This window comes from Macrotis lagotis, chromosome 1, assembly GCF_037893015.1.
Source record: "Macrotis lagotis isolate mMagLag1 chromosome 1, bilby.v1.9.chrom.fasta, whole genome shotgun sequence".
Taxonomy (NCBI): domain Eukaryota; kingdom Metazoa; phylum Chordata; class Mammalia; order Peramelemorphia; family Peramelidae; genus Macrotis; species Macrotis lagotis.
In genome coordinates, this window is record NC_133658.1 from 330450063 (window position 1) to 330465411 (window position 15349).

General features: G+C 36.9%; 2 protein-coding genes across 4 annotated transcripts in view; one reads left to right on the forward strand and one right to left on the reverse strand.

The window, feature by feature from the left end:
• The window catches only part of LHX6 (LIM homeobox 6), a 73252-nt gene extending 62366 nt beyond the window's left edge, over positions 1-10886 (forward strand). For both annotated transcript variants that reach the window (XR_012473654.1, XR_012473655.1), the window contains exons 10-11: positions 10485-10519; positions 10805-10886. The gene's annotated coding sequence lies outside the window, so the exon portion shown is untranslated. The remainder of the gene's footprint in view (positions 1-10484; positions 10520-10804) is intronic.
• MORN5 (MORN repeat containing 5) overlaps positions 1-15349 on the reverse strand; it is a 60977-nt gene that overhangs the window by 34981 nt on the left and 10647 nt on the right. The gene's annotated exons all lie outside the window — the stretch shown is intronic.

Sequence of the window (15349 nt, forward strand, 5' to 3'; positions counted from 1 at the left end):
TGTCTTCTAACTGGGTGGGGTCCCACTTAAGTTCCATAAGCATATACCCAAGAATATCTGGGGAATATTATCTATCAGCAATATCCTTTAGAGAATGACTGAAATAAACCACAGGGGCTGGTTTCTGAATGAAGAAACAGGAAGGGAAAACCTTGATTCTAATTGAATAATTGGTTATTAATAGAAGAGAGATATATTCATTTAAGCAAAATCATTTAAGCTCAGTTTAAGAGAATGGACTGATGACTTCTAAGATCCTTCTAGATATAAATCTCTTATTCCATGATGCTAATAAAGCAATCAACAAGCATTTAACAAGTATATACTATGTGTCAGGCACTTTAATAGGTGTTATGGATAAAAAGACAAAAATTAAGCAGTTTCTTTCCCCAATGAGTTTGAATCTTACAGGGGAGATGATGTACACACATATATTCATATATAAAATAAATACAATGTAATTATTTGAGTGAAAAACTAGTAAATGGGGGGGGGGGGTCAGGAAGGCCTTCATATAGGAAGTAGTGCTTAACCTGAACTTTGAAGTGGTGGTTTCTGAGCAGTCCAAGTGAGGAAGGAATGCATCCTAGGTATGAGGTGGAGCCTATGCAAAGGCCCAAGGATGGGGACTGGAATGTATATGTGAGGAACAAGAAGGCAGCCAGTTTGGCTGAAAAGTTCTGTGAAGGGGAGTAATTTGAACTAAACTCAGAAAGGTAGGTTAGAGCCAGATTGTTAAGGGCTTTAAGTACCAAATAGAGAGGACTTTTTCTTCTTTTGAATCTAGAAATGATAGAACAACTGGAACCTCATGATCAGGGCAGTGCCATGGTCAGACTTCTTTTGGAATATGACTTTGATAGCTGAATGATTTGGAGAGGGGAGTGACTTGGGGTCAGCAGGCCAATTAAGAAGAGTGGGGAAGCATAGAGGAGGATACAGATTTAAGACATAATGTGGAGGTAGAGCTGACCAGACTTGGCAACTGATCAGGAGTGGGTGAGGAAGAATGAGGAGTCAAGATTACTCCTAGATGAACCAGAAAGATAGTGATACCTTTGACAAAAATAGATAAGTTAGAAAGAGGAGAGGGTTTGAAGGGAAAGATATTAAGTTCTATCTTGAACATGTTGAGTTTGCTGGTGAGGCATCCCATGAGAAATACTAGGCAGTTAGTGATACAGGACTAGAATTCAAGAGGAAGACCTATGATTTTTCCAGTATTATTCTTCCTCAATCTAAACTAATTGCAAATATGTTTACACCTTAGTAATAGCTTTATGAACAAGTTATGCTGAAAAAAATATAGTCCAGGTAAACCCACTTCTAATGATGAGCCTCTTCACACTTAACTAGACTTGTTTTCAGAGGGAAGACATGGAGACCATGTCTGGGTCATCCTCAAAGCCTTTACAAACTTGGAAGGACTTGCCAAGTTTGTGGCATTGCCTTTAAGAACTCAGGAATATATGCATGCCACAGTGAGGTAATGGAAGAGGATTTCAATGGAAGAACAGTTATGCTGAATTTAATTCTGAATCAGAATCCACAGGTTCAAACATGCACAAAACCTCTTTCCATATAATCAGAAACCAGGAGATATTTTTAAGACACAAAAGGCATTGTTTCTGATTGAAGTAAAGTTGGTGTTATTTTGAAGAGTGGTGCGATTACCATTTGGTGTTATCTATTTAACCGTTTGGAATTATACACTCAATGAAAGACTTTTTCGCTCTAGGACGTTTGCCAGATGTGGCTGATTCTGCATTTCAGACAACAAAGGCAGTAATGTTCCTATAAAGCTATAAGACATTATTGATAATCAGGATATTCTTTGAGAATGGTTTGGAGACCTTTGGGGGAAGAATTTCTGCTTTTACACAAACTAATTTGGGATGCCAGTTCTCTGTCTTCCACAAAGCCAATTTGGCCCATTGTTAGCTGTATATTTTAAAATGGTTATATGGGCTTATTCTTTGAATATTAATAATGTGCCTTTCATCTGAGGCTCTTTCTTGGTATCATTAATGGGGGTGGGGGTGAGGGAGTAAGAATTACTACAATTATTTTGCAGATCCCTAAAACTCATAAGATTAAAGCAAACAGATACATAAAAGATAGATGCATGAACTTAAAAGATTGGTTTGACTTATCCTTTATCTAAGAAATGAAAGAAAGATCAGAGAGAGAAGGGTTAACAGTTAATCCTGTGATTTACCATCATATTAAAGGTAATTACCTCAAATCTTTTCAAATGCCTCATCAGCCCACAGTCTCTAAGTGATCCTTTCAAAAGAAGTGGTATCTTTTAATGATGTCATTGTGGTATGGTGTAGAAAGAGAACTGGATCTGAAGTCAGGATCTGGGTTTGAATCCTGGCTCTGTTATTTGCTAGCATTGTACTTTCCCTTTGTGGATCTCACTTTCTTCATTTGTAAAATAAGGAGACTGAAGTAGGTAATCTCTGAGGTCCCTTTAGCTTCTTATGCTTTCTCTGGGACTTGCAATGTTTGTATCCACTAGTGTTGCTTCAGTTACAGTTGATAGTAGTCAGCTGAGACAGAAGTGCAAGGTTTTTACCAATCTGAGGTATAGGAGCCCATCCTTTACCACGCAACATTCCAGTAGAGCTGGAGAGATCTACCATACCAAATTGTACATAGATTTTTTTTCCTCTCAAAGTCCCTTTTATTCCTTTTTTTTTTTTTAAAATACTATTTTTTGGGGCGGCTAGGTGGCACAGTGGATAAAGCACTGGCCCTGGAGTCAGGAGTACCTGGGTTCAAATCCAGCCTCAGACATTTAATAATTACCTAGCTGTGTGGCCTTGGGCAAGCCACTTAGCCCCATTTGCCTTGCAAAAAAACCTAAAAAAAAAAACTTTTTTTCAGTTAACAAACATCTATTTTTTTCTTCCTTCTATCCTACTCCTATTCTTAGAGGTTGGGGCAGGAGAACACAAAACTCTTGTAACCAAATATTCAAACAAATCAAATTCTCATATTGGCTGTGCCTAAAAATGTGTCTCATTCTGCATATTTTAGTCCTTCACCTCTCTGGCAGGAGGTGGGTAGCACTCTTCATCATCACGCCTCTAGAATCAAAGCTGATCACTGAATTGGTCCGAATTCTTGTCTTTCAAAATTATTTATTTTTTTTACAATGTTGTTATTCTGGTATACATTATTTTCCTGGTTTTGTTCACTTCACTTGCATCAATTCATTCAAGTCTTCCCAGACTTTTTTGAAACTATCCCCATCATCATTTCTTATATCCCATTAGTATTCTATCACATTTATATAACTTGTCCAGACTTTCCCCAATTGATGGGGACCCTCTTAATTTTTAGTTCTTTGCCACAATATAAAAAGCAGTTATAATTATTTTTATATGCAAAAGACATTTTCCTTCTTTGATCTCTGGGATAATAGGCCTAAGTGATACCATTGGGTCAAAAGTTATGCACAGTTTATTGACATTGGGGACACAGTTCCAAGTTGTTTTTCAGGATGGCTGGATCAGTCAGATTTAACCAAGTTCATCAATATGCTTGCTTTCCCATAGCCAGTTCTAATTTCCTTTTTTTGTTAAATTTGCCAATCTGATGAATGAGAGAGAGAACCTCAGAATTGTTTAAATTTGCATTTTTATTTTAATTATTTGCATGTTTTTTTTTTATGTGCCTATAGATAGCTTGGATTTCTTCCTTAGAAAACTGCCTGCTCATATTCTTTCACCATTTATCAATTGGGAATGGCTCTTATTTTTATAAATTTGAATTAGGTTTTTATTTATCTTGGAAATAAGATCTTTATCAGAAAAATAGTCAAGATTTTTCTTGTTTGGTGGGGTTTTTTTCTATTCTTAACCATATTGGATTTGTTAATTCCAAAAATAAATGGTATATAATCAAAACTGTCTGTTTTATCTTCTGTGTTTCTTTTTGTTCCTTGTTTGGTTATGAACTCCTTCCTTATCCCTAGATCTGAAAGTTGATTTTATTTTTTTGGTCCTCTTGGACTTTTTGGTCCTTTTTGGTCCTTTTTTAGTCCTAACTTGAAAAAGAATTTATTTTCAAACATTCTCCAAGGGGCGGCTAGGTGGTGCAGTGGATAAAGCATTGGCCCTGGAGTCAGGAGTACCTGGGTTCACATCCAGTCTCAAACAATAATTACCTAGCAGTGTGGTCTTGGGCAAGCCACTTTAACCCCATTTGCCTTGCAAAAACCTAAAAAAAAATTTTAAAAAATCTACAAATGAAAAATGAGTTGTTCACTGTACCCCTGAAATTGTGGAACATATTCTTGTTTGTCTAACAGTAAAATACTTTCTTACAAATGTTACAGATTTTTTTCTTTTTTGGTGATAATATTGATACATGATGGAAATATGTATGACTTCAATCTACTTCATGCATACTTATATATTGGTACTAAAGCATTGCTAGAAGATGAGTTATTGGTATTTCTGATTTGCTCTATTATAGCTTGCCTTTTTGTGATATCAGAACACTTGCTCCCTTGTTATTTATGTAAAGCTGATCATCAGAATGGCTCCAGTGACTCAGCCTGAAAGCTTATGCTGCCCTGTAAATTTCTTAGAAACACAAGAAAAGTTTTTATTAAAGTGACTGTCCTAACTCAGTCAGTGGGTTTCCTGCCAGGTTTCCCTAGTCATTCTAGTGGGTTCAAGGCACCAAGTCCTTGCTGGATATCACCATGACTAGAATTTCCTTAGTTTGCCATCCCCTTTCCACCTTCATTATGATATAGGGGGTCAATTGGACTTTGAGGGGGTAGTTGCATGATCATCATACATTATCATCATCGTTGTCATTGTGATTAGATCAGACTTGAGGCTTCTTTTGGAAACTTCTGTTGAAGAAACTCCTTGAACCCAAGCAGATTGGGAAATATCTGGTGACTGACAATCTTAAAAAGTTGTCCATGGAACTGAGAAGTTAGGCAAGTTGCCCAAGGTCACACAGATGACTTGTACTAGAGGCAGGATTTGAATCTAGGGCTGCCTAACTCCAAGGTTGGTTCCCTATCTACCCTGAGAGGCAGTCTTTTAACTGTTATTAATCAGTTCATAAATGAGGAACCTGAAACTCAGAATAACCTGTCCTGCTTACCCTATTATCCAGTACTCATTCCTTAGTCATGGCTGGGGGTACAGAGTGACTTAGAGTTCAAGGGATGAAAAGTACTAAGCAGCTTTATGGAAGACTATCTTGGGATACCCAAGAATCACTACAGAAATAATTTTCTTTTATTCCATTTGGGTCTGCCTAAATGCTAGATCTTTTGGAAAGTTCTAGATCATTACTCCTCTAGCCAATTGCTATTGCACTATACAGCAAAACATAGAATACTGTTAGGGACTATTGTGTGTGGGAGTACTGTAAATCTTCTTCATCTGGTGTCCTCAAGCACCAGAGCATTGTTTTACTAAGTGCCATGGGAGTGGGAGTGGACAAGGGACTGGGGAGGATATTTAAGCACTTGCATTTTGGTAAATAAATGGAGAGAGAGAGAGGGAGAATAGGGAGAACTTGTCTCTCTTGTCTCTGCCCCTTCAACGTTCACCTGGGGAAAAGTTAAGTGAGTCTGGAAAGGGGTTCAACAGAATATAGTAAGGCAAAACATGCTTACCTTCCCTTACCATGCCATGACAGAGAAAATCTTTCACTGGTCAAAATACAGCACCAAGATGTGGGATTTTGGTATTGATATCTATCAATAGCATATCTATACTTCAAAATCAAACCATCAGCAAACACTTATTAAGCAACTACTATGTTCTGGCACTGTTCTAAAAGAGTCACGAGATGCTTCCTGCTTTCCAGCAGTAATCATGTAGTGGGGGGTAAGCCCTTTCTTATGTTCTTATTCAAATTACCCTACATGCTAAGACCAAAAGGAGTTTGCTTTTCTTGCTCTAAGCCCCATAGTTGTCAAGGACAGGGATACAGGCCTGACTTTGTCCTGGGAGATGCCTGCCATAGCTTTTGTTGGCTGAGTGTGATAATTCCTGGCATCTGTTTATGACTAGGGTGACGGCAGCTCCTTATCAGGGAGAGGCTTTCTAGCCACCAGACCCCTACAATATTGAGTTGACATGGTCAGCTATTAGCCCTGAGAAGATAAAGCAAGAAAACTATTAGAAGAAAACAATGAATGAATGAATGCATGAATGAAAAAGCACTTATTAATATTCACTATATGTAAAGTACCATGCTAAGTACTATAGTTACAAATGAAAAGCAAAACAGTCTGCTTTCAAGCACTCAGATTCCAATCATGGAGACAAGTATGATGCCTAGGTACAGAAACAAGAGATGGCAACTCTAGTAGACAAGCCCAGAGAGGAAAATACAGTCATATTATTTTAAGACATCAGCATTAGAGATATGAATTATCTCATTCTTCTTGTTTCCTGGAAACATGTGTTCCTTAGAGGTATGCTCTTCCACAAGTGAACTCAGGCACATGTATATCTCTCATGTATGATCTAACTGTATATCCACTCTTTGAATTGATTATGTGTAGAGTTGTTGAAGAGTATTCTTCAAGTTTATGAGGAAGATTTTCCACTGTTAAATTTTTTACTATGCAGTTTCATTAATTGTATTTGTCTTCACTAATGTGTCCTTAGCTGACCAGTAAAAATGAATTCTGTGAATAAATATTTTAAATACTCCAAACCAAGTCAATACATACTTTAAAACTCAGTTACTTCAATTAGAGTATGACCCCAAGTGATGATGACAAAAAAAAGTTTGGAAATGGAGACATATAAAAGGTCTAACATAGACAACTCAGAAGCCTCAAGGATCAGTAATAATTTTTTCCAGAAAAGAGTCAAAAGGTATAACACAAAATGAAACTGACTATATATACTGATTCTTGTCCTTCCTTATCAAAGACCACCAAAATTATATCACCACGTTAGAGACAAGTTACACATTGTCCAACTAAGGCCAATCAGACCAATTCAAGCTCAGAATGATCTATCACAGGTCAGACACAAATAATCCAGGCAAGCACTCTAAACTTATACATCTCACACTTTTTTTGAGCTGCTTCAATTCTGCCTTGCTTATAGAGCACAGCACCCTCTCTGACGAGGGCATGCCAGTTATCTCTCATGCTGCACAATCCTTATATAGCTTTTTCTGACCCCCTTTCTCCCCACACTATATATTAAGATATAAGATATTCTGCTCTCTAGAATCAAGGATAATTTAGAGCAAAAGATCAAAATCAATATCAAATTAGAAGATCAATTAGAAAAATATACTGGGAACACACACTTAGTGATGTTTCATGGTTGCAAATACTGGAAGATCACACTTATGAGGAATCAATGTTAGGGTGACCAAAGAAAAATAAAAAGATGAATGATTGGTAATAACAGGCTTCCATACAAGAAGTGGCATTAGTACACAGGAGTGTTGTGAAGTTCAAATTAGATGTATGCAAAGCACTCTAGAAACTTTAAAGCACTATATAAATGTCAGTTATTATTACTATTATCATTAGCCTATTACCTGTTACCAGGCTTCAGCTTTAGTGACAACTTCATTCCCTGAACCTTCTACACTGAACTCAAACAATGTTTATAAGTACAATATAGAGATGTACTGATAAATGTTTAAAAACTGGACTCTCAGAGAAAAAAATTATGTGCATACACTTTAAAGTTTAATCTACAATAGTAATATTTTCTTAAATTAAAATAATAATCAGAACAATAAATCAGGTCCCGATTTGTAGTAATTGTCAATTTCTGAGGTATGAAAACTAAACAAAGGGGATCTTCCAAACCATGCAGAATTGGCTCCCACTTACCCCCTTAAAGAGATGTTAGAAGGAAAATGTTCTTATCCTATACTATCTATGTGATCATGTGAAAGGAGGTGGACTGATTGTGTGAAACTGATTGAGCAAGAAACAGACAACCTAAGTACTCATTTGGTAAAATGTAAAATGGCTTAGAAGGTCTGTAGCACATTAGGGACCCTTTGTGGAAGAATATCTATGGGATAAGATGAACAAGAATTGCATATAATGAGGAAGCATGGATGGGTGGTAATCTACAAAGATAGAGGGAATATTCAACATCAATGAGATTATAAATCTATTGAAGTATAGTGAATGAATCACAGAATTATGTTTCATAACCAAAACCAAATGACAAGACACAAGAAAAGATAAGACTATTTTTTTCTTGACTGGAAAATAAAAGGATTTCACTAGATGATCTCTAAGGTCCTTTTAATCCCTAAATTATTTTTCCCAAGTCCCTTCAAATTCTAGCATCCTTTGTTCTATAACTTCTTCCAGCAAGCTTGAGATAATCATGATCTATAACAACTGAATTTTAGAGTTAGCAATAACTATCTAATCCTAACCATACTTGAGAGAGAATTCCCCTTAGCACAAAACAGATATACAAGTTTTTGCTTGAAGACCTCCAATGAGGAGGAATCCACTATCTCCTATAGTAGACCATTCCAGGTTTGGATAGTTCTAATTGTTTTTCCTCATATTAGTCTTAAATTTGTTTCTTTGTAAGCTTCCATCTATTGTCTTAATTCTACCCTCTTGGTATCAAGGATAAAAGGTCTATGTCATCTTCCATATGATAACTAAATCAGCTATCATAACCCCATATTCTTTAAGCTGAACATGCTCAGATTCTTCAGATTCATAAGTGGTATGAAGTCAAAGCCAATTCCCATCTATGATGGCTTTCTTTGGATGTTCCTAAGCTTGTCAATGACTGTCCTAAAATTTGGTGGTCAGAAAGTGACATGGTATTCCAGATAGGTCTGACCATGACATAATACAGCAAAACATGAACATTATTTCTCTCAATATAACCTGAGGGCTTTTTTAATAGCCATTATACCATTATATGAATGAATGGATAGATGGATAAACAAAGCAATTATTAAGCTTTTACTATGGGTAAAACATTGTGCTAAGAGATAAGAAATACAAATTGAAAAGCCATATAACATCTCAAGGAGTTTATATTCTGGGAAGGAGAGGGGTCACACATAGCAAAATAAGATATTTCAACAGGTTAAATATAAAATTCCAGTGGTCTCTAAAGTGAAGGGGCAAAGCAGACAGTAAAGCATCTTCTTTAATGTCATTTCCATCGATAAAGTTGTATCTAATTCTGATGATGAACTATTTGACAATGACCAGAACTCTGGTAGTAATAACTTTTTTTCCCTTGAGTAATTGTAGCTGAGGAGGAGACAAAGGCTACAGCATCTGCATGGGTAGCATCCAGGTCTTATTTCCATGAAGGTTGCTTTATTGAATGATGGAGTGTGAGGGTGGGGGGGGTAGCCTAATGGCAAGACTGGTAGTCTAAAGGACAATGCTGTTCCTCTGGCTCATGAGCTTATCTTCCTATCTATAGAGCTGTTGTAGTCATTAGTTTGCTTTAGTGGTAGTAGGGATAGCTATCTCCTTTCTCACAAGAATATTATCCCATAATGAAGATTGTTGGGGTGAGGAGACTGGGAGTAGAAGCAGTTGTCTGAGGGGACACTGCTATTCCTGAGTCTTCTGAGCTTCCTGGAGTGTTTTTAACTGGGTCTGAGGGCAGGTGATAGTTGGTTTGATGCCCTGCCATGATCCATCAAATGCACATGCCATCTCCTATTTCTCCTTCAGGATTCTTTTATCCTCCAACTAGGCTGATTTGCTAGCCCTACCAGTACCAATTAGTTAGCAGTTGGGGTTAGCAGTAAAAGAGATGATGGGCCTCTTTGCCATAAGGGTTGATGATACTTGTAGGGACCAGGCTGGAAGTAGGGTCAGTAGGCCTGGTGGGAGGAAGAATGCTGCTCTTTCTAAGGTATATATTTATATTTCAATCTGTACTCTGAATCTATCACATCTCTATCAAGAGGAAGATAGCATATTTCATTATCAGACCTCGGAACTGTGTTTGGTTATTACATTGGTTAAAGTTCTTAAAAATCGGGGTGGCTAGGTGGCGTAGTAGATAAAGCACCGGCCTTGGAGTCAGGAGTACCTGGGTTCAAATCTGATCTCAGACACTTAATAATTACCTAGCTGTGTGGCCTTGGGCAAGCCATTTAACCCCATTTGCCTTGCAAAAATCTAAGAAAAAAAAGTTCTTAAAAGTCTTTCAGAATTGTTTGTTTTGCTCAATAAACAGTTAAATAATATTGTTGTATAAATTGTTCTTTTGGTCCTACTAACTTCATTCTGCATAAGTTCATACAGCTCTTCTCAGACTTCTCCAAAATCATCTCCTTCATATTTTCTTATAGCATAAAACTATTCTATACATTCATATTCCATAACTTGTTAAGCTATATTTCCACTGATGCACACTCCTTAGTTTCCACTTCTTTGACACCATGAAAAAAGATATAAATATTTTTTGTATATATGTGTAATTTTCCTTGTTCTTTCCATCTCTTTACAGTATTGGACCTTGCAGTAATATCACTGGGCCAAAGAGTAAGTCTAATAATTTTAAGGGTATAGTTTCAAATTGCTTTCTAGAATGGCTGGACTAATTCATAGCTTCACCAATAGTACATTAATTATATTTTCCCATAGAAGAAGTATCTGCTTTTTTACAACTCCTCTAAGATGCAATTTTTTTGGGTCAGTTTTGCCAATTTTATGAGTATGAGTTGGAACCTCATGCACAACTCTAATGTAGTGATATGGAGAATTTTTAAAAATTTCTTTGACAATTTATTAATTGTAGAACTGATCCACATTTTCTCTCCCTATCAGAGAGAATAGCAGAAGAGTTTTTAATCAAATGCTTTGCTGAAATCTAGGTAACTTATACCGATGGCACTCCCTGATCAACAAGTTTGGAAGTTCTATCAAACAGAAATAAAATTAGTCTGGTATGATCTATTCTTGACAAAGACATCTTGGTTCTTTGGGATCACTGTTTTTTTTTCATGTTCATTAACTTTAATGATAATTTCTAGAATATCATTAGAGCTACACATCAAATCTACCAGATTAGAGTTTGCAGACTTCTTTTGCTTCTCATTTGCTTTTTGAAAACTGACATGATTTTTATAGCAGCTCTTTTTTGTAGAAGCAAAGAATGAAACTGAGGGAATGAATGCCTATCAATTGGGGAATGGTTGAACAAATTGTGGTATTTGATTGTGATGGCGTACTAATAACCTTTTTTTTTGTTTTTACAAGACAATTGAGTTAAGTGACTTGCCCAAGGTCACACAGCTAAGTAATTATTAAGTGTCTGAGGTGGCATTTGAACTCAGGTCCTCCTGACTCCAGGGTCTGTGCTCTATCCAATATGCCACCTAGCTGCCCCTATTCTAATAATCTGTAAGAAATCATGAGCAGGGGGCAGCTAGGTGACTCAGTGGATAGAGCACCAGCCCTAAAGTAGGGAGGACCTGAGTTCAAATCTGACTTCAGACAATTAATAATTTGCCTAGCTGTGTAACCTTGGGCAAGTCACTTAACTCCATTGCCTTAAATAAATAAAAAAATATTAAAAATCATGAGCAACTTGACTTCAGAAAAGCCTGGAAAGATTTGCATGAATTGATGCTGAGTGAAGTGAGCAGAATCAGAAGAGTACTATACACAGTAACAGCAATATTGCATGATGATCAACTGTGATGGACTTGCTCATCTCAGAAGTACAATAATCAAAGATAATTCTAAAAGAATTGTGATGGAAAATATCCACATCAGAGAAGGAATTTGACAGACCAAAGCTTAGTATTTTCAACATTTAAAATTTGTTTTATTTTTAAAAAAATTTTATTCGGATTCCTCTATCTCAGCATGATTAATATGGAAATATATTTAATATAATTATATATGTACAACCTATATTAGATTGCTCTCTGACAGGGTAGTGGGGAAAGAATGGAGAGAAAAAAATGATTGTTGAAAGAAATCTTTGCATGGAGTTGGAAAAATAAAGGAATAAAATAGTATAAATAAAATTTAAGGGGCAGCTAGGTAGCTCAGTGGATAGGAGTACCTCAGTTCAAATCCAGCCTTAGACAATAATTATCTAGCTGTGTGGCCTTGGGCAAGCCACTTAACCCCATTTGCCTTGCAAAAACCTAAAAAAATAAAAAATAAAAAAATAAAATTAAAATGAGTTTCCTTTAACAAAACAAAACCTGTGATATTTGACATCCAACCCCATGTTTCCTCTCCTAGTCTCCAAAATCCTTCAGAGATAACTGACAATAGCTTGGCAACTATATCTTTCAGTTCTTTTAATATCTGAGGACTCTGGGCCAGATGATCTGAATTCTTGACTTTCCTATTAGTTATATTTATTCTGTCCTATCTATTCAAAGATCATTCTCCTTGATGGAGAAGGGAAAAATGTAGTGAGAATTGAGTTCTTCTATTTGTTGTGCCATTTGCCCTGAATAGTGGCCATATCCTTCCACTGATCTTCCCCTTTTCTTATCATAGTTTTTAAAAAAAAACAACTTTCAAAAAACACGCTTCCCCCAAACCCATATTATTCTTAGGTTTCATTGCCAGTCTCAGGTTATTCTGAGCTTTTGCAGCCTTTTACACTATTATTATATCACCATGCTAAGGTTTAGTCTTTATTCTGTTACCTTCTTTTGCTTCTATCTTCTCTGTTTCTTTTATAAATTTAAGTTGATTGATGAATGGCATATGCAGTCATATACAACTCTTTGAACAATTGTCCTTCACTGGAATTTTTTTTTAGGTGTTCAAAATTTTATTTTTGGGAGTTTTTCATTCCCCTGGGCTAACCCTATAGCATTTTAGTCTGGAGGATTCACTGTTTGAAATCTGCTCTCCCCAAATCTAGGGTATACATGTACTTCCTCCTAAATCTCCCATGACTTCTACAACAGAAATCAGTTTCTCTCTGTTGAGAAGAATTAGATATAGAATAGAATTTCTTCTTGTTTGTTCCTGCATCCTGAGGGATGAAATGATCATTAAGGTAAATCAAGAAATTGCTGTTCTTTTGGCAGAGAGAAAGTTCCAGTATATGTCTGGATAACTGAAGTCTCTCCATGCCCCCCTCCCCACAACCAATGTATCATGCCTCTGTAACTGGGTTGTGATCAATTTGTTGATCTCCTCATCTATTTCTGCATTCCTCATTACCTTAAGGTAAGATCAGGATAAAGATGGTCAAAAGAAACTTTCCTAACTTCAAAATATTGTCTACTATAGGGCTTCCATTTAGTAGATCAATAAATTTTGCCTTCACTAATGTCTTATTCTGAGAGCTTATCATGAAATGGCAGTGACCCTGAGTTCCTGAACATTAGAAGGTCTAAGTTCTGGGCAAGTCCTCTCAAATTGGATATAATTTGAATATAGAATAAGGGAGAGACTGAGACTGTATGTCTATTACCCAACAACTAGTCTAGTTAAATTCATTAAGATTCATTACCAGGTTGTTTCCTAAACCATTATACTTTTAGGTACCACAACTTTAAACACATCTACTAAGTTATAAAAGTACTCTAACATATTTTAGTATGGGTACTGATGAGATTTCAGATCATTGAAACACTAAACTAAATGTTGCTGACATGATAGTCAAATAAATGAAGGGTAACTATGCAGTTTTCATTCAGTACAAAAACTCAAAGGTAATGGGTTATACCGAATCAGGAGAGAATTCCGTTAGATCTGAATCCAGCAGCAATCTAATGGAACTTCCAACCCAGACAAGAGTGTTAGCAAGAGTGTTACACAGACTCAAATCAAGGACAGAAACTGCAGACTTTGGACAGAAGGCTCAGAACCTAGCTTGTATCAGAACACTGGGAATATTTAAAGCTTCAGGTATGCACCCTGAACTGTAGGGCAACCTAAATTGTACTGTAGCCAGTACTAGAAAGAGTGGCAAAGGGAAGTGGCAGAGGGAGCCCTGTTTCAGTGAGGGTCAAATGAAAGGAGAAAGAAACAGGTTTAAGATAAAGTTAATTCATTGTGGAGCAGACATTCCAGAGGGTGCAGTGGAAGGGGAGTGCATGGAAGTTTTTGGGATGGGGTTGAGGTGTATATAAACAGGAAGGTGAGTTAAAGACGGGAAACACAATTTGTACATAGGCTACCAGTGATTCAGAATCATTGGACTGGGGTAAGTATAAAAGGTTGAAGAGTATGTTAAGCATTGAGCACTAAGGACAGACAGAGATGTTTGCTGAGGGAGGTCTAGGATTATAATATTTAACTTTCTTCCTTGAGGTTCAACCTCATGGTAGATGATGATAAGGGACCTGTGAGATCCCAGAAGATCCCACAAGAAAATAGGGAAGTCTGATCAGAGATAGGGATTCCTTTTTTTATCCTAGAGAGGTTTCCTTAGGAAGTAATTAACTCCCCATTGGTAATGATGATGATGGTCACAAAGAAGACCATGACATACAGAGAGGTGATGCCATGACATGCATCTAAATTGTATTTGAGTGAGGGAGTGTTGTGCTAAGTCATCAGTTTCGCTTTCTCTTCCAGAGTCATCTGGATCCAGTGAGCAGAGATGAATCAGGAGAGCTGGAGAGAGCCATGGATTCCAGGCAATCAGGGATAAGTGACTTGTCCAAGGGCACACAGTAAATGTTTGAGGTCAAATTTGAACTCAGGTCCTCTTAACTTCAGGGCATCAGTGCTCTACTCATTGTGCCATCTCACTGCTCAACTAAGGCTAATTCACCAAGACTGAACTATTATTGAGAGTGGGCAGCTAGGTGGTACAATGGATGGAGCAATGGCCTTGATTCAGGAGGACAGGAATTTGAATTCAACCTCAGACACTTGCCACTTACTAGCTGTGTGACCTTGGGTAAGTCATTTAACCCTGATTTCCCCATATCCAAGGTCATCTCCAGTCACCCTGATCCAGGAGAAAATGAGGCTGGTGATTTAGCACAGCACCCCCTCACTCAAATCTAATTCACATAGCATCACTTGTCATAGCATCACTTCTCTGATGTTGTGGTATTCTTTGAAAATGAAGGACAAATATTATTATTATTATAGAGGGTATTTATCCTCTAGGTATTGGCCTGAAATCCCTTCCACATCTAAGATTCTATGAAATCCTAGCAATCCCTCATGTCTAACCCTCTCTATAAGATTTTTCCCCAACCATCTTCAGGAAGTAGAATGGATTAGGCTTTACCCTCTACTTTGTAACCATCATCTACGACACAGAATTTTATAGAACCCTAGAATGTTCAAGTTGGAATGGATGGTAGACAGAATACTTGAACTAGAAGACACCAGAAACATAAAATGTAGAGCCAGAAGAACCTTATGACCAAA